Source organism: Rhineura floridana, chromosome 18 (assembly GCF_030035675.1).
Source record: "Rhineura floridana isolate rRhiFlo1 chromosome 18, rRhiFlo1.hap2, whole genome shotgun sequence".
NCBI classification, from domain to species: Eukaryota; Metazoa; Chordata; class Lepidosauria; order Squamata; family Rhineuridae; genus Rhineura; species Rhineura floridana.
In genome coordinates, this window is record NC_084497.1 from 25,183,951 (window position 1) to 25,205,137 (window position 21,187).

General features: G+C 44.9%; 1 protein-coding gene across 6 annotated transcripts in view; it reads right to left on the reverse strand.

The window, feature by feature from the left end:
- GNB1 (G protein subunit beta 1) overlaps nt 1–21,187 on the reverse strand; it is a 109,719-nt gene that overhangs the window by 75,686 nt on the left and 12,846 nt on the right. Inside the window, exon 1 of one of the 6 annotated variants that reach the window (XM_061601987.1) lies at nt 3,377–4,074. The exons of 2 other annotated variants lie outside the window; for them this stretch is intronic. The gene's annotated coding sequence lies outside the window, so the exon portion shown is untranslated. Of the gene's footprint in view, nt 1–3,376; nt 4,075–21,187 lie in introns of those variants that run through there. 3 more of the 6 variants (XM_061601986.1, XM_061601988.1, XM_061601989.1) reach the window with 3 other exon arrangements.

Here is a 21,187-nt window from a genome sequence, read left to right on the forward strand (position 1 = left end):
AATGTCAGTAGGATTGCAGGTACAACTGCAATCCTTGCAATTGCAATTGCCACCCTGGGCTCCTACTGGGAGAAAGGACAGGATATAAATATAATTAAAAAATACAGTTCCAAACATACATATTCTGCTCACTCCAAATTAATCTGTTTTGGATCAGTTTAAAGTCTGCAATACTTCAGCCCACTTAGGATGTGAATTAAAATTATGTTATTGGCTTTTAACATAATAAAAAACCTACCTTTAAAATATCATTCAATTGTACAGTACTTAATGGTATATAACAACTTTTTTTTTTCATAAAACACAGTCCATATAAATGGCTTGGGAAAATGTTTTACTAACTAAATAAGGTTATAAATATATATTTATTTCACTAAAGAATTTCAGGTCAAATACTACTGTAAGAGCTGCCACATATTGGTGAAGTGTTCTGGAGCAGAACTGCATTTCCTTGCCATCACAAAGAGGTCACATGTGATCACACAGATTACACAGTTCTACAAAAAATGCTTGTACAAGATTTATGTAAGCTCTGCTGTGGAAGAAAATTGGTGGCAACATTCTAGTGGGGAAAACCAGTTTTACACTCTTATGAGGAGGTTTTGGGAAGTTAAAATGATCCCATCAGTTCATCCAGTGCATTTATGCCACTGTGTAAAAATTTCAATAAACTATTTACTCCACCCACCCAATCTTTATTTGGAGACCGAAAAACGTCAAAAGATTAAAAACCTAGAACATCTGCTACCGTCCCCCAGCCCCAACAAAACAGATCTGTTAATTAAGAAAAAAGAGATTTTCAAAGTCAAAACAAGAATCTAAACTACATTATTCAGTTTGGCGAAGCTGTGATGTTTAGTTGAAAATAGTTGCCTTCCTGCAAACGCCATCTTGTTGCAGTTACCGGGCCCAGCACAAAAAGATCCATTCATTCCCAGAAAAAAGGGGGGAGGGGGCGGACAAGAACACCCTCCATAATCTGCAACCGCTAAAACAACTGACCTATTGAATCCCCTCTTTCCAAAATTATGCAAGGGGGAGAAAATGCTTTAAGACATTAAGATGTCATCTCCAGTCTCTCGTTTTCTAACATGCATTTCGCAAAGCCAGCAAAAGCGGTATGTCTGTATTTACAAGCTTGTGCTCAACAGGAAAGCCTCAAAATGTACAACAACCCTCTCCTCGGGCTATGCACACAAATGGCGACAGCAGCCTCCTTTCACTTCACATTCGTGGTTTTCTGCTCTTTCCCCACATCCAGATCCACATGGGTGGGTGGCATGAGAAGCAGCTTTCCCTATTTCCAAGCTTTCCTTTTTAACGGAAACAGCATTTGCCTTATAGAAAACCTACATCTTGCATAAAATGTCCTTGAAGCAGCAGTTTTGCCAAGGCAATCATGACCAAAAAAATCAGATAAAATTTTAATTCTTTGTGATAAATTGATAAAGCTGTATATTATCCTAATATTTTTTAAAAATAAAAAAGCCTTCCCTATCCTCCAGATTTATTCATCCTTTAATAGCTTCCACACCCCTTTCCTAACGTGTCAGAAATTCAACTTTAAAACAAAGAGCTTTCCCTTAAACTGTCTTTTTTAAAAAAAAACACAAAAATGATGGTTGTACACTCCCCGATTCTCCAGTAACCAACTTCTACCCTGAGCAGACACACAAATGGCAAAATTATACACCTATTAATGAAGAAAAGCAACTAAAAAAATGGCAGATAAATCTCTTCACTGTGATAGTGAAAGTAAGAAAGCATTTCTTATTCTCTATCCATCCCAAAACCATTTCCTACCGTGGGAACAAGAAAACCACCAAGATTCCATTTTCTTAGCCTTTTCCTTGGCCAGGGGTTGCTTTGAGCAGTCTCACCCCGTTCTCCACCCAATCAATTTTCCACCATTACAGTACCAGCCACATACACACATAAACAGCACTCTCTTGGTATTTTCCCCCAAGCATCGTCCCTGTGGACTTGGTTGCCTCCTTTCCCCCCCTCCCCGCCGGCCACCCTGCTTCTAGCCTCAGCCTGGAATCAGTTCTTCACCCCCCTTGTCCTATCTCTACCCAGCAGCTACAAACACTCCCCTCTCTGATGTTCTGAGATGGGTGGGACAGAGATGGAGACAATGAAAACAAAAAAAACCCACCCAAATGGTTATTTCTTGATTTCCCCATGTCAGCAGCCCTCTCAGAACAGGGCTGGTCACCTCTCTTATAGACAGAAAGGATGGTATTGTTGGGGGGGGGGAGAAGGCAGAGCAAAATGGAGGGGAGGCGATAGTGAAAGGATCTGAAACAAGTAAGGAGGAGAGTATTAATAGGGAAGAATAGCCAAATACAGCTGGGAGGGAGGAAAAACAGAGGTAGAGAGGGGAAACGGGGGGGGGCAAAGGAGATGGAAGGGGGGTGGGAGAAAGGAACAGGATTTAAGTCATGAAGTAGGAGGGAGAGATGGAAGTGTGGGAGGTGGAAAGAAAGAAAAAATATGGAAGAAATGGAACAAGGCTGAAATCTTAAGCAGGTTTTTGCATTGGCCTCCTCAGTTAACTCTTTTTAGAAGGCTTGGGAGGGAAAGAGACATGATTTGGCTAAAATGGGTGGGGGGAGAAGCGAAACTTGTGGGTCTCGTGGATTTTATAAAGGGTCTCCTTCCCCCCCCCTTATAATTGAAACAGTGAAACGGAGAACGTTCATTTTAAAAAAAATGGTGGTTTAAGGGAGTAAGGGAAAGGTATATAGATAGAAGTAGGAAGTATTTTAAGGCAGGGGAAAGGAAGAAAATGAGGGGAGGAGGATGCGAAGGTGTGGGAGATAGAGAAAGGGGGTTGGGGCACCCCAAGAAATCCAGGATTTGGGGGGAGGATGAAACAGGAGGAGCTGCTGTTGAGAGAAAAGAAAATGCAGGTTAAAAGACGGGGGGGGGGCTTAGGATGAGGTTAATATGGGCCAGTGGGGAGCATTATGGGGGGGGGGGATGAACACAGCCTGTAAGGGTGGAGTTTTTAGGACGGGGCCAATAAGGCCTGTTTTGGGGAAGGTTATAAACAGGGTTTGCGATGGGCAGGGTCTTTTTAAAACGGGGGATATAAAGTCTGTTTCTTGGAGGGGGTTATAACAGGGATGAATAAGCCCTGGTTTTTTTTGGGGGGGGGGTTATGAACAGGGCCTGTGAAAAGAGAATTTTTTAAGGGTAGGCCTGTTTTGGGGGGGTTGAATGAACAAAGCCTGTGATGGGGGGCAGAAGACACACCATTTGAGTGTGTGTGTTGAGGGGTGCGGGGAGGACTGGGGTGCCTGCGAGGGGGGAGATTTCGAAGTGCCCCCCCAACAATACATTCTCCCCCCCCTCCCTCCCTCCCTCTCACCTTCCTGGACGGCCGCTGCTCATCCACTGCCACGGAGTCACTAGCCCTGCTCGCCTGCCCGCTCCCCGCCTGGCGGGCGACCCCTTTCCAAGACCCCCGCCGACAGGCGCCGCTTCTTGGCCGTCGCCGCCGCCTTCCAGTCAGTCCAGCCAGCGGGGCAGGCAACGCTGGGGAGGAAGCCGAGAGGAGGAGGAAGACAGAAAGAGAAATAAAGCAAGAGGAGGAGGAGGAGGCCGGTGGCGCCTCGTCGCAAGTCCCGCGCTGCGCCTGGCAGCCGCTCCGTTTCCCGCACGAAGGACCCAGAAAAGGACGGAGGGGGGGAAAAAAGAGGGCGGCGGCGGCTGCACCACCAAGAACAGCAGCAGCGTCGCGTGTAGCGTCGTCCCCCCCTCGAGGGAGTCGCTCGGGCGGGCAGGGTTTTGTGTGTGTGCGGGGAAGGGCGGTGTTCCGCGGCTGCGAGTGTGGCTTTTGTTTGTCTCCTTCTGCTCGTCGCTTGGGGCCTCCGCCGCTCAGCTCCCGCTCGCGGCCATAGGGAAAGGAGCGGAGGAGTCTCGGCTGGGCGCGGCAGGGCAGGCGGCAACCACCAGCACTACCACCCGTTTCCGCCCTCCGCCCGGCTTCGCCTGCCTCCGCGCTCGCGCTCCCCCGCCCTTGCGACCCGGCTGGGAAACCCCGGGCGCGGCTCCGCCCCTGCTTGGCCGGCCTGCTGCTGGCTGTCTCCCTCTTCTTGGCTTGTTCTTCCTACCTCCGCTTCCTCGCATGAAATCGGGCTGCGGGGGGGCGAGTTGTCTTCTGTTTAGTTGTGCATGTGGCGGTGCGTTTTGTTTTGAAGTGTAACCAGGATAAAAGTTAGAAAGGAATCGCTTCAAGGGTGGTTCTTTCATTTTCGCGTGCTTTTCCTCGCAGAAAGCCATGCTGCGTGGGGTGGTTTTTATGTTTTTGGAGGGGAGCGGTGCTTTTTAAAAAAAAAATTAAAACACTAACTGTGATCAAAGTTAAAAGCAATCGCTTCAGGATGACGTGACTGGCTCTTCCATTTTTGCAAGCTTTTCCTCAGAAAACCATGCTGCGTGGAGTGATTTTTATTGGGGGGGAGTGGTGTTAATCCAGATTGAGTTGTGTTCAGAGTAGATCCATTAGCACGGCTTCTGAAAAGGAACTACAAAGGGTAGTCCGTGGCCCACAGTCCTGTTCGGACTAGCTCTATTATCATTGTTTATTAAATTTTTAAAAGGGCAGAAAACACATTTTGCAACAATTTTCAACGACAAAAAGCATTCTAAAAACAATTTAAAACATTCTAAAAGCAAAAGCGGGAATTGCCTGGAAGTGTGCAACCCCCCATCTCTTCCATGAGCTCCTTTGCCACCCACTAACCCTCTCAAAGTCTATTTTTCATTATCGTTATTATTTTGTCATGCACGTAACATGATGCTTTACAAAGAATGAGAAAACGGGTCCCCTGCACCAAGGAGCTTACAATCTAAAAATGCAAATAGCCCTCCATATTTTATTTATTATTTAATTTGTATACTGGACTACAGCTCCCATCGTCCCTGACTATTGGCCTGCCTGACTGGGGCTGATGGGAGTTGGAGTCCAACATCATCTGGAGGGCCACAGGTTCCCCATCCTAAGAGATATTTTGGAAGGGGGCAGAGATAGCAAAGTAATAATAGGTGGGGCAGTAGGCTATGCATATCCTGCCATTCCACAACAGCAGTTTACAAGATCGCACTCACACCATACCTTTAAAGCACATAGCTTCCCTCAAAGAATCCTGGAAAATGGTATTTTTCTCTCACAGAGCTTCAGTTCCCAAGATTTTTGGGGGGAAGGCATGTGCTTTAAATGTATAGTGTGGATGTGACAAGCTCAGAAATTAGTTATTTGCTACATAATTCAACATTCTAAGAGCTACTTCAAGTGAGATTACCTTTTCTGTAGTCTTTAGCTAATAGCTGAAAATGCTCCCTCACTGGATAATGACAGAGGGTGCTCATTTAAATGAACATTTGTACTTTTGATTGCTGTTGGCTCCTAGCTATTGGACACATCTCACACCTGCTTGGGTAGGGGCTGGAAAATTTTGGTGTTGAAATGTAACCAAGGAAGCCTGAGATTTTGCAGCTGTCTGGAAGAAAGATGATGTTCTGAGAGGCAGACTTGATGAATGCTGTTCATTTGGGGTGGGGGGCTGATACTCCTTCATATACAAACTTTTAATGAGGGCACAGACCTGAGCAGGATGGACCAATACAAAACTGCATCTTGCAATGACTGGGGGTGGAGGCAAGATCATAATTTTCAGCTTTAGCTTATATGAGCCAAATTCTGAACTAAAACAAAATTGGTGGGTAGAAGTGAGCGATCAGCAATTCTTGGGAAGAGAATTGAGCTCCTCTCTCACGTGTTCATAGCAAAGCCTTCTTCAAGCACATATTCATAATGAAACTTTTGGAGCAGTTCCATGAATAAAATAATTATTTGTCCAGTTGCTTTAAAAAAAGACTTTATAATAAAAATTATGAATGACACGGTTATATTATTAATACCCCCACCAAAAAACCCCCTATGGATTACTTGTCTCTTTTTTTCTCTTGCTTTCTCTTTTGGTGGTGTGATATCCGGACAAGGCCAGGATGTTTTTGTGTCTCAGAAGCAACCAGAATGACGACATCAATTATTGATAAATGTTTTTATGTGAGAAAAACACATCCTGCCATTTTGGGAAGCTGAGATGCAGCCAGGCAGGCAGATATGACTAATTCCAGACTATTTTGCAGAAGTCCTGTAAGCTACTTCTCAAAGCAGCATGAAGCTGGAATGGGTTTGGGTTTCTAATATCGATCTGTAACCTCTTTAAAACGGATTTTAATCCCCACCCCACCTCTGCCAAAAGGAGCTGGACTCTGTACTTAGTTTTCCTGTGCGGTTCCCTACCTTAGAGCAGGATGGAGCAGGTTATAAGTCTGAATAATGAAAAATACAGTTTTTTTTTATAAAGAAAGGCTACTTTTTTACACCTGGGAGACCAGGGTTCGAATCCCCACACAGCCATGAAGCTCACTGGGTGACCTTGGGCCAGTCACTGCCTCTCAGCCTCATGAAAACCCTATTCATAGGGTCGCCATGCATCAGAATGGACTCGAAGGCAGTACATTTACATTACGTTTTTACAAGTGCATGGAGGATAAGACTATCAATGGCTATGCTCTGCCTCCACAGCCTGTAGCAACATGCTTCTGAATGCCAGGAAGGTAGGGGAGACTGCTTTTCACAGGCATATGGTTAGCCACTGGCCTAATCCAGCAGGCGTGGAGAGAGAAGCAGGATGTTCATTATACATAAGGTTTCTGGTGCCTTCTGATTGCCTTGCCTCGTAACGTGCCGATTCAGTCACTTCAGCCTGCGGAACCTTAACTTCTACGAGTGCCACACCAATGGTCCTCCCACATTTGCAAGGAGTAATTTATTTAGTGTGGCACCTGTACTTTGAACACCCTGTCTATTGACATTAGGCAGGTGTCTTCACTAGACACTAACATTTAATTGACATTAGGGATGCACCATTACTCTACTCTTTTAGATGCCTGTTTCAGCAGGCAAATCCAGACGTGATTTGGTTACAAGTGTTTTTAAATTTGTTTTAAATGTTTTATTGTGTTTATTTTTAGACTTGTTGAGAGTTTTTAAATATGTTTTTATTTTTAATTGTTCTTTAACTTGCTAACTGGTGGTCTCTTCTAAGCATGGGTGTAATTGTATGGGGTCTCAGGAGGTCTTAGTCCCCTTACTTTTTTGGGAGCAAGGTCCCAATGTCTCCCGCATCCTACGAGCCAATCAGCATGAAAGGGGTGTGTGTTAGCCACTGAAAAGAGCCTTCTAACATGTTTCCTTGCATTTTTCTGCTGACTGGATCCAATCAGAGTGAAAGGAGGTGAGTCAGCCAGTGAGAAGACTCTTTCAAATAGCTAACTCCCCTTCATGTTATTGGCTCCTAGGGGCGTCTGTTAGGGGAAAAGGCATTAACAAGGATCTCATTCTCAACCCAGCAGCAGCAGCAAAAAAGGGATGTGTGGCTGTGTGCCTATCATGAAGGAACCCTACACTTTTGAATTTGTCACTACACTGCTACTTCTAAGACAAAGAAAATGCCCCAGTTCCCTGTATCCAACGCCTCCAGCTTTAATAATTAATATTTGCAAAATATTACCTTTACCTTTGCTCAAGAGGGTCACAAACACAAGTATGCGATTGTTCTGGCCAGATTTGATGCCCTTTCATTCGCCAGAGGAAGACAGTTTATGAGAGGGCCTGCTTCTATCAAAGAGCTCAGAGGCCTGGAAAAACTGATGAGTTACCTCCGAGACCTTGTACGAACAGTATGAATACCACGGATTTACTGATTTTTATTTATTTTTACATAAGGGAAAACACCTCAGAGATGGGTGCTTGGAATTCTAGACAAAAGCTTTCTGAAAGAATTCCACTAACAGAAGACTTAACCCTTTACAAAACCCTAATAGAGGTGGCAAGGCAATCAGAGTTGATCAAAACCTAGAAAAGATATCTTGGGAGTGACTTGGAAGAGCAAACCTCGATTCCAGGAAATGCTAGAAGTAGAAAGAGCAGTTACTGCCATTTTGAAAAGGGCAAATTCCCTCTTCGTGTCAGGGTGGGGGGAGTTTTGGAACCCCAACAATCCTTAAGCTTCTGCCTCTTGGGATAGGCAGAACTGATTAAAACTGTAGTATGCTTTATGAAGAGCTCGGAAAACAGATTATAGAGCACATGTGCTTACCACTTGAGGATTAAATGTATATATATGTTAAAAGCCTAATTCTCAGCCATTAAAAATATTCAATAACCATAGGAAGAAGGGAAAAGGTGGGAGTAACTCATTCAGTCTCCCTAGTTACATTCTTAAATTCTACATTTTCCCTTTTAGCTTGGCTGTTTCGTATGGAGCAAAGCAGCTATTTTAAATACCTGCTGAAAATAGAGAATTTAAGAGATTAGCAACAACCTCTTGATCAGAGTTTTTTCAGAGGTCATCTGTACAGAAAGAGCTTCCTAATCTAATGGCCGTAACGGAATATTTTAAATAAGCTAAAGAGCACCTGAATTCTGATAGTCTCTTCATCACTTTCTTCCTCTCCAGCCTGGTTCTTCAACATACCCATCTAAGAAATGGATGCAGTGTTCAAAAGGTATCCCCATTTCAGGTATCCCCATTTCAATTGACAGGGGCCTGCAATAAAATGTTACAGTGTGAAGTGCTTTTGTTCAGAATCCTAAGACAATTGCATCCTTTTCCAGGATACTCATTTCTTTCTCCCACCCTGGTTCCACACAGATACTGAGCATTCTGTGAGTGGTGAGCATACTCAGGTTTTGGTTTCCCTGCCTCAAAATTTTTTTTTGTACTTACATACACACCCAAGCCTGCTAATACATCTCTCTTTTATGGGGGTTGTGTGTAAGGAGGGAAAGATGTCAGTTTGGGCTCTCACATATTCTCATTTTTCTAATCTGAAGTTCAGTTCTCCACATTTCTGCAGCAATTTGCAATTTTTTAAAAAAAAAAACTCATCAAAACTTGTCAGCATTTTAGTGCTAATTTCACCTAATAAAACATTTTTGCATGCCATTTTGACTAGTGCACACATTTTTGCAAGCAATTTTTCCCAACAAAATTTCATTCTTTAGAATGACAATAACATTTATGTTTCTGCACATTTTTCCCGTAATACATACGGTTTTGTAAACATTGATCGGTTGGAGAACTGCATTGCAAAATTTGGAGATAAATGAATTTTGAAGGATGGCTGTGTTTCAATTCCCACATTGTTTCATAAAGTGCCAATTGGATATATTCAGCTTTAAACATCGCCCAGAGTGGCTGGACAACCAGCCAGACGGGTGACTAATAAATTTAATAAATAAATAAATAAATAAATAAAATGTGAACTGAATCAGGCAGCTGCCTATGTTCCTAAGTGCATGCCTTTTCTTTCATGAATTCCCAGTGCAGGGGGCCTGATCCAGATTGGTACCCTGGCATTGGGGGGTGGGTATTTTTTAAGCCTTTAACCCCATGCTGCAGCCTCACTGGCCTTGAACTGAGCGTGCAGTGGCCTGGAACACCTCGGCTTCAACTTTGTTATGTTCAAGGAAGAGTGTTCGCTGTCGTTCCCCCCACACACATCCTGGTCATGCTTCCAAACAGCATAAGATGTTCTGCACACCCTCATTGTCCTCCAGGATCCAATTACAGAACAGGCCCAGCTCCTTGTCAACAAAGGAGCTCTGTTTAGCCAAGGCCTCTCAAGTAAACACCTGTTACTTTCAAAACGAACTTGCAAAATGGATGTTTCCATGCAACAAAACACAGAGCAAAAACTTCTCCTAAGCTGCCGCTCGAGGGATCAGTCAACAAAACAGTTGCATAGCGAAGCAAGATCATTAGCTAAAAGCTCGAACAATACTCCTGAGGGAGTCATTAAAAAGGATAGTGTATGGGGGGGGGGATGTTGAGATTAAGGCACCAAAGGTGTGTTTTAAAAGTGAAGCTAACACTGTAGTTCAAGAATTGAAGTAGGTACGCTCTTCTTCAGAGAGTTCAATAGCAGTGGTGCAGAGTTTTGTTATTGAATTATGCAAGGCGTTCACTTAGCTGAGATTACTTTTAAAAGGCATGTTTGGGAATGTAGTAAGGAAATGATGTGTATAAAATTATGCAAGGTGCGGAAAAAGTAAACAGAAGGGTTTTTTTCTCTCCATCTCTCATAACACTAGAACCTAGAATAATTGTTGCTGTTATGTGCCTTCAAGTCGATTTCAACTTATGGCAACCCTATGAATCAGTGACCTCCAATAGCATCAGTCATGGACCACCCTGTTCAGATCGTGTAAGTTTAGGTCTGTGGCTTCCTTTATGGAATCAATCCATCTCTTGTTTGGCCTTCCTCTTTTTCTACTCCCTTCTGTTTGTCCCAGCATTATGGTCTTTTCTAGTGAATCCTGGCTTCTCATTGTGTGTCCAAAGTATAATAACCTCAGTTTCATCATTTTAGCTTCTAGTGATAGTTCTGGTTTAATTTGTTTTAACATCTAATTATTTATCTTTTTCACAGTCCATGGTATGCGCAAAGCTCTCCTCCAACACCACATTTCAAATGAGTTGAGTAATAACGAATAATTATTATTATTTAAATTTATATCCCGCCCATCCTCCCAGAAGGCAGCCAGGGGAGCAGTCATCCAATGAAGCTGAATGTTGGAAGATTCAGTACTTCTTCACACAGTTAACTTACGGTATTCGCAAGAGGAAGCGATGGCCACCAACTTAGACAGCTTTAACACTATTAAAGCCGCTATAAAGTGGCTATTGCAATGAGCTGCACATGGGGCTGCCCTTGAAGGCGATTCGGAAACTTCAACTGGCCCAAAATGCAGTGCCCAGATTGGCTGGGGTTCGATATAGATTGCACATAACCTGTTTGAAAACAACTGCATTGGTTGCCAGTTCATTTCTGGACCCAGTCTAAGGTGCTCACAACGTTAGTGCTGAACACCTTAAATGACTTTGGCCTCAAATATCTGTGAGACTGTCTCCTTCCCTATAGATCCTCTCAGGTATTAAGATCAACAGAAGAGGGCCTCTTGGTTAGTTGTTGTTGTTGTTGTTATTTTATTGTTGTTGTTGTTATTTACATTTGTATACCGCCCCATAGCCGAAGCTCTCTGGGCAGTTTACAACAATTAAAAACATTAAAAACAAATATACACATTTCAAAACACATTTTTAAAAAAACAATTTTAAAACACATGTTAAAACTCCTGGGAGAAGAGGAAAGTCTTGAGCTGGCGCTGAAAAGATAACAGTGTTGGTGCCAGGAGCACCTCGTCAAAAAAAAAATCATTCCATAATTTGGGGGTCACCACTGAGAAGGCCCTCTCCCTTGTTGCCATCCTCTGAGCTTCCCTCAACAGCCATATGAAGTGGTGGCCCAGGAGAGGGCATTCTCTATGGCAGCCCCTAAATTGTAGAAATCCCTCCCTACAGAGGTGTGTCTAGCACATTCACTCTATAGTTTTCATCAATATATAGGTTTCACCATAGAAACAGTACAAATTGATCGCTGCAATTAACATTAGATCTCAGACAGAGGCTGATCAAATTGCAACAGAACAAAAACTGATGCCTGGCTGCAGTAATGGAGTGGATGAGAGCGAATAAATTGAGGCTCAATCCAGACAAGACTGAGATGCTGTTAGTAGGTGGTTCCCCTGACCAGATGGTGGATGTTCAACCTGTCCTGGATGGGGTTGCACTCCCCCTGAAGGAGCAGGTCCGTAGTTTGGGAGTTCTTTTAGAACCATCCCTGTCACTAGAAGCACAGGTAGCCTCGGTGGCAAGGAGTGCTTTCTATCAACTTTGGTTGGTGGCCCAACTACGCCCCTATCTGGACAGGGAAAACCTTGCTTCAGTTGTCCATGCACTGGTAACCTCTAAATTGGACTACTGCAATGCACTGTACGTGGGGCTGCCTTTGAAGACGGTTCAGAAGCTACAGCTTGTGCAAAATGCAGCGGCCAGACTGTTAACAGGGACTTGGAGGTCCGAACATATAACACCGATTCTGGCCCGCTTGCACTGGCTGCCTATATGCTTCCGGGCTCGATTCAAGGTGCTGGTTTTAACCTATAAAGCCTTACACGGCTTGGGACCACAATACCTGATGGAACACCTCTCCCGATATGAACCTACCCGTACACTGTGTTCAACATCAAAGGCCCTCCTTCAGGGGCCTACTCAGAGAGAAGCCCGGAAGGTGACAACGAGAAAACGGGCTTTCTCAGTGGTGGCTCCCAAATTATGGAATTCTCTCCCTGATGAGGTACGCCTGGCGCCAACATTGTTATCTTTTTGGTGCCAGGTAAAAACCTTCCTCTTCTCCCAGGCATTTTAATATGTTAATATTTTAATATGTTAATATTTAACATCTTAACATCTTAATATTTAACCAATTTAATACTTTTTAAATATTTAATATTTTAGTGTTGAGTTTTGTAGCTGCTTATGTGTTTAATTATGTTTAGGTTTTGGTATAATTACTTTATTTTTAAGTTGTTTAATATATATTTTAATTGTATATTGGATGTTTATGTTGTGAACCGCCCAGAGAGCTTTGGCTATGGGGCGGTATATAAATCTAATAAATAAATAAATAAATAAATTGCATCTTGTCCCCAGTCAATCCAATAGCACAAGGGTGGGGAATCCTTTTCAGCAAAAGGGCCGCATCCCCGTTTGGGCTGACAACTGCGGGCCACCTGCCAGTGGTGGGCAGGGCCAGAGGCAAAAGTGGGAGGAGCAGTGAATGTACATTTAACCCTAGTAGGCTAGTTTTTACACACACTCCAAAAAACAAGAGGCAATATCAGAGATCCAGGACACATTCCAACCAGGAAAAAAATCGCTCACAGAGGAGGTGGAAAAGGGCAACTGAAGGGTGTGGCCTGAAGACAGTTCCTGCAGGGCCTGAGGTTCCCTGCCTGCACATAGAGAGCTTCCATTTTTTGTACAAAAAATAGATCAATTATCTTGTTGCTTCCCCCATTTTGTAATTGTTTAATTCTGTTTTCAAACTGATTGGCAATTTTAGAGTTCTTTGCATTTTAAAATGTGTTATATTGGGGAAAACCGCTTGCAAAAATGCCACAACTGCGTACAAAAATATTTATATTAGGAGAAAGCCACACTAGATTGTTTATACATTTTTCATGAGGATTTTAAAAGAAAAATATCCACAAATTGCCACAGAAACCTGCAGAACTTAATTTAAGATTGGGAAAATGAAAAACAAAGAACACAAAACAGACAGATTTGACCATCCCTTCTACAGGGTTCACTGTCTCAGGGTTGCAATCTCATTTGCAGGTAAGCCTATTTATTATGTGGTCCTTCTGTAAAGGAATCTTCCTAAAAGTCTCCCCCCCCCCAAAAAAAAACGGTGGTGAAAGAAACCCTCAGGAGGAAATAAAATAAGTTATGCAATTAATTTACATTACTTATATGCCATCCCATTAGGAAACTTATCTGGGTGGCTTATAATAGCAATGGAAAGAACTCCAGGTTCTTATAGAAAAAAGGATTATTCCAACATGGTGTCACACTCTAGGTGCCCTCAGGGGCTACAATCTAAGCCTCCTACCAAAGAACTCACCAACAGTGCTCAGTTGCTGGTGCAGCACAGGCCACACAACCCTAGCCCAAGCAAAGGATATCCGTTTAGGTCCAAATGTGATTCAGAAGCCAGGTCAGAAAGAGTCCAAGGTCACAGAGAGTTCAGCAAGGCAGGGTGTCCTGTCCTCACCAGGCTCCTGCAGAGGCAAGAGACATCCCAGTAACACCAACAACGTGGATAACACCAGAGCAATTTCAAAGTCAGAGTCCAAACAAGCAGATCAGGCAAGTCAGAGTCCAACCAAGGGGTCAGGCAAGATCACAGCAGTCCACGGTCAAGGTCCAAGCAGCCTATGGGCAGAGCAAGGCAAGGGCAAATCACGAGGGAGGCCCAGGTTAGTCCATGGTCTGGTCTAGAGTCAACAGCAGACCAGCAAAGAGGGCCGATGAACAGACACTGTTCCACCAGCTCTTCCAGCCTAGAATTGGGGGTTTTGAGCTGGAACTGTTGGAACCACACCCCAAACCTCAGCTGACTCAACCACCTTCAGGCAGAGCTTTAATTCCGAGGAGGTTTGTACTCCCAAGGGGACCTGACCTGTAGTCAGGCACTTCACCAGGTGGGCCGGGTCTCCACCTGGCTTTTGGGGCAATGCTTCTCTCTTGGGCTTGGGACCCCTTCAGCCTCGATGGCAGAGGCTGAACTCACCCTGGGTGCAGACAGCCCTTCTTCAGCCCCATCACAGGAGCTTGGCTCATCACCCTTACACTCAGGGCTGGGTCCAGTGATAGATTCTGGCTCCTTGGCAGTGGGGCAGTTGAATCCGCTCCGGGCTTTAGTCCGAACCTTCAAGGAACTGTCTGAGGTGCTGGACCTGTGTTTGGAGAGCTCCTTGGGTGTTCAGACTAAAACCCAGAATGGATTGCACTGCCCCACTGACATGGACCCATCAGCCGCCACTGGCTGGGACGAAGCCAGAGCCGCCTGATCTTCCTCTGATGAGGACCTCCCCAGGTTGCACCTGACACAGGGCCACTACAGTCAGGAGCCAGAGCCCCGTGCCGTTTCCAGCAACTGGAAGTCTCAAGAGGAAGATCTTATATACTCTGGCCTCCTGCACCACCCCCTGACCACAGCTGCTGGTCATAAAGGAGTTTTAGGGTTAGCTCAAGCCATTTAGAAACATTACCAGTGCGTGCATCATGCAAATCAAAACGGACATAAAGACCGTCGTGCCTGCAGGAGTCTTTATTTTCTTCATTGCCAGTGCCAGGCAGGATTTGCATTCCGTTACTAGAGCGTCAGCAAAAACAACTCAATGGACTGTTGCCCTGTGCCATTTGCATGCCTCTGTGGTTATAAATGAAACATAGCTACAGAGGAGACTGCCTTTTCTATAGGACCAGGACCAGAATGCAATAGTAATTCTGCTCGTATTTCCACTGCATACTGTTTATTTACTGCTAATTGAGGAGAAAGCGCAGGAAGGGATTGAAATGTTGTCGCTCCTAAACATCGGAGGAGCTTCCTAGATCCTGAACAGAGGCAGCGGGCATATAGTGAGCCACATCATTTGTCCATCTAGCTCAGAGTTGTCTACACCAGGGTTCCCAAACATCCACCCCCCCGGACCAATTGAAATTCCTGAGGGTCATGGCGGACCACTTAATTATTTTTCTCCCTGTTGTAGCAATTGTAATGCATAGTGTTGGAGACAGCAGCATAGTGGCAAATTCAGAAGTGCAGGATCCCTTCATGATAGTCACACCACATCCCCCCACAGCCACACCCCTTTTTCTACTTTCCGTCATCTCTTTTGCTCTCTGTGTGTTCTCCGAGGCCATTGCCTACTATAGCAGACGTCCCTAGGAGCCCATCTGCATGAAAGGGGGGGGGGAACTGTGTATTAGCTACTGAGAAAAGTCTTCTCAGTGGCCGACTCATATTAAGCAATTCTGACACAGATACAGGTCTTATGACCTCTGTAGACCAGCCGTGGGGAACCTTTAGCTCTTTGGATGTTGCTGAACTACAACTCCCATCAGCCCCAGCCAGCTTGGCCAATGGTGTGGGATAATGGGAGCTGTAGTTCAACAACAATTGGTGAGCCAAAGGTTTCCAGTCCTATCCTTCCACCTTGCACCACTAGATCCTGCTTGGGTTGATGGGAGCTGGAGTTCAGCAACAGCTGGAGGGCCAAAGCTTCCTCTGCCTTTGCTCTGAAAATGGAAATGGACTGCCTTCAAGTCGATCCCGACTTATGGCGACCCTATGAATAGGGATTTCATGGTAAGCGGTATTCAGAGGGGGTTTCCCATTGCCTCCCTGTGAGAGTAGTCCTCCCCAGCTGGCTAGGGCCTGCTCAGCTTGCCACAGCTGCAAAAGCCAGCCCCTTCCTTGTCTGCAACTGCCAGCTGGGGGGCAACTGGGCTCCTGGGGACTCTGCAGCTTGCCCACGGCTGCACAGATGGTAGGGCACGTCACCCCTGAGCCACTCAACATGGGGTGATCTTTAGCTGGCCCTTGACGCCCAGGAGACACGAGCGGGGATTTGAACTCACAGACTCTGGACTCCCAGCCAGCCAGGCTCTCCTCCCCACTGTGCTATACCAGCTGTATCCACCTTTGCTGTAGACAGCTGAAAATGTGAGGATTTGCCTTTCCCCCTGTCCAAAGACTCTGCGGGACATCCCTACATCCCACAGCAGAAGGGCTTGGCAGAAGCAGGAGCTGGCAGAGCTATGCTCAAGCACGGCAGAGCTCCCTGACATTTGCTATCGCTTGGGTTGTGCTGTTCATTATTTATGATGCCATAGCAGCAGGAGCATGCTCAGTAGTGCCTATGAGCGCATGTGTGTGATTTATTATGTCTCCTAGTGTGAGTGGGCGGCATAGGTGTGTAAATGGTAGGGGGGGGACATGCTTCTGTCCTACATCCCCCCTTATTTTTGTTTGTTTGTGCATTTTTTAAAATTCCAGGTATTAAATAGCCCCATAAAGCTCTGATCTTCTTAATAATGCTGCTCATTGCTATCTAACCCATTTTTAAACATCCATAAATGGATATCAAGCATCTGTCAGTTAGTTCCCACCTCTGGTATCCTGTGGATCTCACTGTAGCTTCTTGGTTACATTAATTCGCATTGCTTCCACCTCCTTCCCCTTTTCTATTTTAAAAACAGCTGGCTGGTTGGGGAAGGGTTGTGGCTCAATGACAGAGCATCTGCTTTGCACACAGAAGGTTCCGGGTTCAGTCCCTGGCACCTCCAGGTGCTGCTGGGAGAGACTCCCCACCTGAAACTCTGAAGAGCTGTCAGTGTAGACAGTCCTGGGCTAGATGAGCCAATGGCCTGACTCAGCACAAGGCAACCTCTTACATTCCCTTCATTTCATGAATTTAGAGAAGTGATGTCCCATACATTTGTTCATTTGGCATTAGTAATTATGTTATATCCAGTGGTGAAAAATGCAGTGATGGGGTGTCGGTACAGAGTACTGGCCTAAAAGACTCTGCTGATGCCATCAATGGCTACTAGCCACAATGGCTACTAGCCACAATGGCTATGTTCATCCTCTGCAGTCGGAGGCAGTTATGCCTCTGAGTGCCAGTTGCTGGGAATCACAAGTGGGGAGAGTTGCTCTTGCAGTCGGGTCCTACTTGCTGGCTTCCCATTGGGGCATCTGGCTGGCCACTGTGAGAACAGGATGCTGGACTAGATGGCCCACTGGTCTGATCCAGCAGCCAGGCTCTTCTTATGTTCTTATGGCCTAGTGTAGGAGTCATCAACCTTTTCAACCTCATGGGCACACGTCCATCCCTCTGTTTCCTCTTGAACCCTCTCCTAGATCAGCCCCTTCTCTCGAGGGAGAGGACACACACACACACACCTGCTTTTCCAAAGGGTCTGAATAAAAGTTGGATCCAGTAAAATCAATTTGGGGGCACATCCACACTATAAAGCACATGACTTCCCCCAAAGAATTCTGGGAACTGTGGTTTCGCCCTCACAGAGCTACAAATCCCCAGCACCTTTGACAAACTATCGTTCCCAGGGTTCTTTGGGGGAAGTCATGTGCTTCAAATGTGTGTCAGATGTGCTTTAAAATGTATGGTGTGGACCTGCCCTGAGCCCTGGAAAAGACAAAGAGCTGAAACAGGGAGGGGGAAAGGAGCACAAGTAGGTCCTTCTACCCTAGAACCATGTGCTAAAGCAGGTGTGGGGAACCATTGGCCTTCCAGATTTTGCTGTACTCCGACTCCCATCCTCCCTGGCCATTGGCCATGCTTGCTGGGGCTGATGGGAGCTGCAGTGAGGGGCAGAGGTTCCCCACACCAGTGGTAAAGGATCAGTTAAAAAACCCAAAAATATAAACAAACAAACAAACATCTGGCCTTGTTGTGGAAGGGCATGTTAAGGGACTGAGGACTGTAAATATTGGCTATTGTTTCTAGGAGTTTATCATAAAAAAAAAAAAGGAAAGCTGTGTCATGAGTCATGAAAAGTGGAGAGAGAGAGAGAGACTCAGTTTCTAGAAGGAGAAACAGATGGAAAGGATGTCTTGCGATGGACAATCTACATAAGATGGCCAATTACACATCATCATACATGAAGAAATGTATCATGGGGAGAGGAGGACCAGAGAGGGCACATATTTGTATACAACTTGCACATGCTAATTTATATGCATAGATACAAAATTTAGGAAGAATTCCTATAATTTAAAATAGAAATACCATGCATCGCACTATGGGTTTGTATCCAATATTTGTCCTACTTAGAGTAGACCCATTGGAATTAATTGGCATGCCTAACTTAGGTCCATTCATTCCAATGGGCCTGCTCCACGTAGGACTTTGCTGGATACAACCACAGGTGACCTGTGTGACTGACTGTCCAGTCTGCTGTCCTGGTGCTGTCTGTGGACACCAGCAAGACCCTTGTTCTCTCTCCTTAGTTCTTTATCTGCAAAATGGGACTTGCATTGGATGGCCCTTCAAATAGAAGCAACACATTTCCTTTGTTTGGGTGATGTGTACCTATTTTGCTCTTGGCTCCACCCAGCTTACCACCACTTTACACCTGGCTGCAGTTAGTGGATCTTTGGTCTCTAGAAAAAACAACACTAAGATCTCATAACCCTGAAATTTGTTGCATATGGAATTTGATTCTTGCCTGTGCTACTCATCTCTGGTCCCATTAGACTGAAAGCCAAGCTCCCCACAGATGCAACCATTAACTAACTAACTAGGGGCTGCACCCCTGCCTGCTTCTCCACTGGCCCAGCAACTCTCAAAATTCTGTCACCTTGCGGTAGTTTGCAGCGTCACTTGTTGGCTGCCAAGTGAACTGCTGTGTGGTGACATTCTTATCCAAATATAGAATAAGATTGATAAAATTCATAAAATATCAGAGTGGTGTACTGCAACATAAAAACATTACAAACAGTACAGATCAATCATTAAAATGACTGGCTACTCAGAAAGCAGTTTAAACAGCAGCATACACCTGTCAGCACAACAAACTCTTCAACAGGGCGCCTGAAAGTCGAAAGTGAGGGTGCCTGCTGAATCTCTGCTAGAAGAATGATCCGCAGACTGGAGACACTAAATGCCCAACTTCTACCGCAGACCAGTAACACAGGGAAGGACTAAAAGTAACACAGGGGACAACTTCTGTGGATGATCTCAGTGACTGAGCTGGGATGTAAGGCTTCAGGCAAGCCTTAAGGTATCCTGGACCTAAGTTGTTCAGGGCAGTGCTTCACCTAGGACAGCCCCCTGAAAGTTCAGACTAAACTCCGGAGCGGATTCCATTGCCCTACTGACATGGAGCCTTCAGCCACCATTGGTTCCTGGTCTTTATACCAGTGCAGTTTGATCTCTTGAGGTTTTTTTTTTTAACATTTCCCCTGCTAGCTGCAATTTTCCTATTTGAAGCTGCAAACTTGCTTAGAGCTTCAGCGTGCAGGAAACAGCTGGATTTTTTAAAAGAGGGGGAACGAGTAGAGAAGCACTCCCATCACTGCAAATTCCACCCACCTCACAAGTGGTGCCATCGAGATCGGACTTTGGGGCAGACGTCCAGGGTCCCACTCAGCAGAATGAGCTGGAGGGCTGGCTTGGTGCATTTTGGATTAAGCGAAGTAATATGCATTACCATCTAAAGAGGGAGTCCCCTGCGAGATCATTACATTTAGAAGTAGTACTCATTGTCCCATTACATCATGAACTGCAGAAGCAGCACACGTTACCATCTAAAACGCCCTCCTCCAAGACCCCAGCCTGCTTCAGAAGGGCTGGATATAAATTCAATTATGAATCATGACAATAAATCCAGAGTCTAAAAATTGCCAATCGATGCCACTGCTCCTCATATAGTTTGTGATTTTAGAGAGCCAGTGCGGTGTAGTGGTTAAGGTGCTGGACTATGACCTGGGAGACCAGGGTTCGAATCCCCACACAGCCACGAAGCTCAGTGGGTGACCTTGGGCCAGTCACTGCCTCTCAGCCTCAGAGGAAGGCAATGGCGAACCCCCTCTGAATACCACTTACCATGAAAACCCTATTCATAGGGTCGCCATAAGTCGGAATCGACTTGAAGGCAGTCCATTTCCATTTTGCGATTTCCTTATGAAAATCCATCAGCATTTTAGTGCAAATTTCTCCTATGTACATTTTCATATGCAATGTCTACACATGGTTCCAAAGCCATTTCCCCTAATATAATGCATATTTGTACGTTGTTTTCACTAATGTGTATTTTTATGCACAGGTTACCCTAGTAGAAGAGGGTTCCCAAAGTGTGGTCCGTGGATCACCAGTGGCCCATGAGCATCAGTCAGATGGTTCATGGCATGTCCACATTAAATGTTCATGGATGTCATATATCATTCATGGTCTCCCCCATGTTTTTGCCTCCTGAACGGAAGTGACCGTCAGAGTCTGGCTGTTGTTTCTGTTTTATGTTTACCTCTTTCTTTCTTTTTCTTTCCCGCCCCCCCATCTACTATGGGGTTGCGGTTAATATGTATGGATGGATGTTGCATATCTTAATAATATTTATTTTTTAAGTTTGGGAATCACTGCTGTAGTATATGCATTTTTTTACACACGACTTGGCTGGAGAACTGCATTGCAAAATTCAGAGAAGTGCAAATTTCAAAAGACGGCTGTGTTCCAGTTCCCATATTGTTTTGGAAAGTGCAAATTAAGTAGCTTCACCTTTACATGTAAATGGAATTCAATTTCTCTCCCACCTCAGTTTCTCCAGCGTACCGCTGAACATGGCATGAGATAGGATGCTGAAGAACTCTTGATGGCAACATTAAGGCGCCAACTTCACTATACAGTTAAAGAAGTATCATACCAATTTAAACACTCATGGCTTCCCAAAAATAATCCTGGGAATTGTAGTTTGTTAAGGATATTGACCCCTTTTCCCTTCACAGAGCTACAATTTTCAGAGTGTTCTAATGATCAACCCCTCTTCCTAGGGAATTCTGGGACTTGCAGATGTGTCAGGAGAACAGGGGTCTCCTAACGGTTCTCAGCATCCTTAACAAACGACACTTCCCAGGATTCTTTGGGGGGAGCCTTGTCTGTTATAAAGCAGGA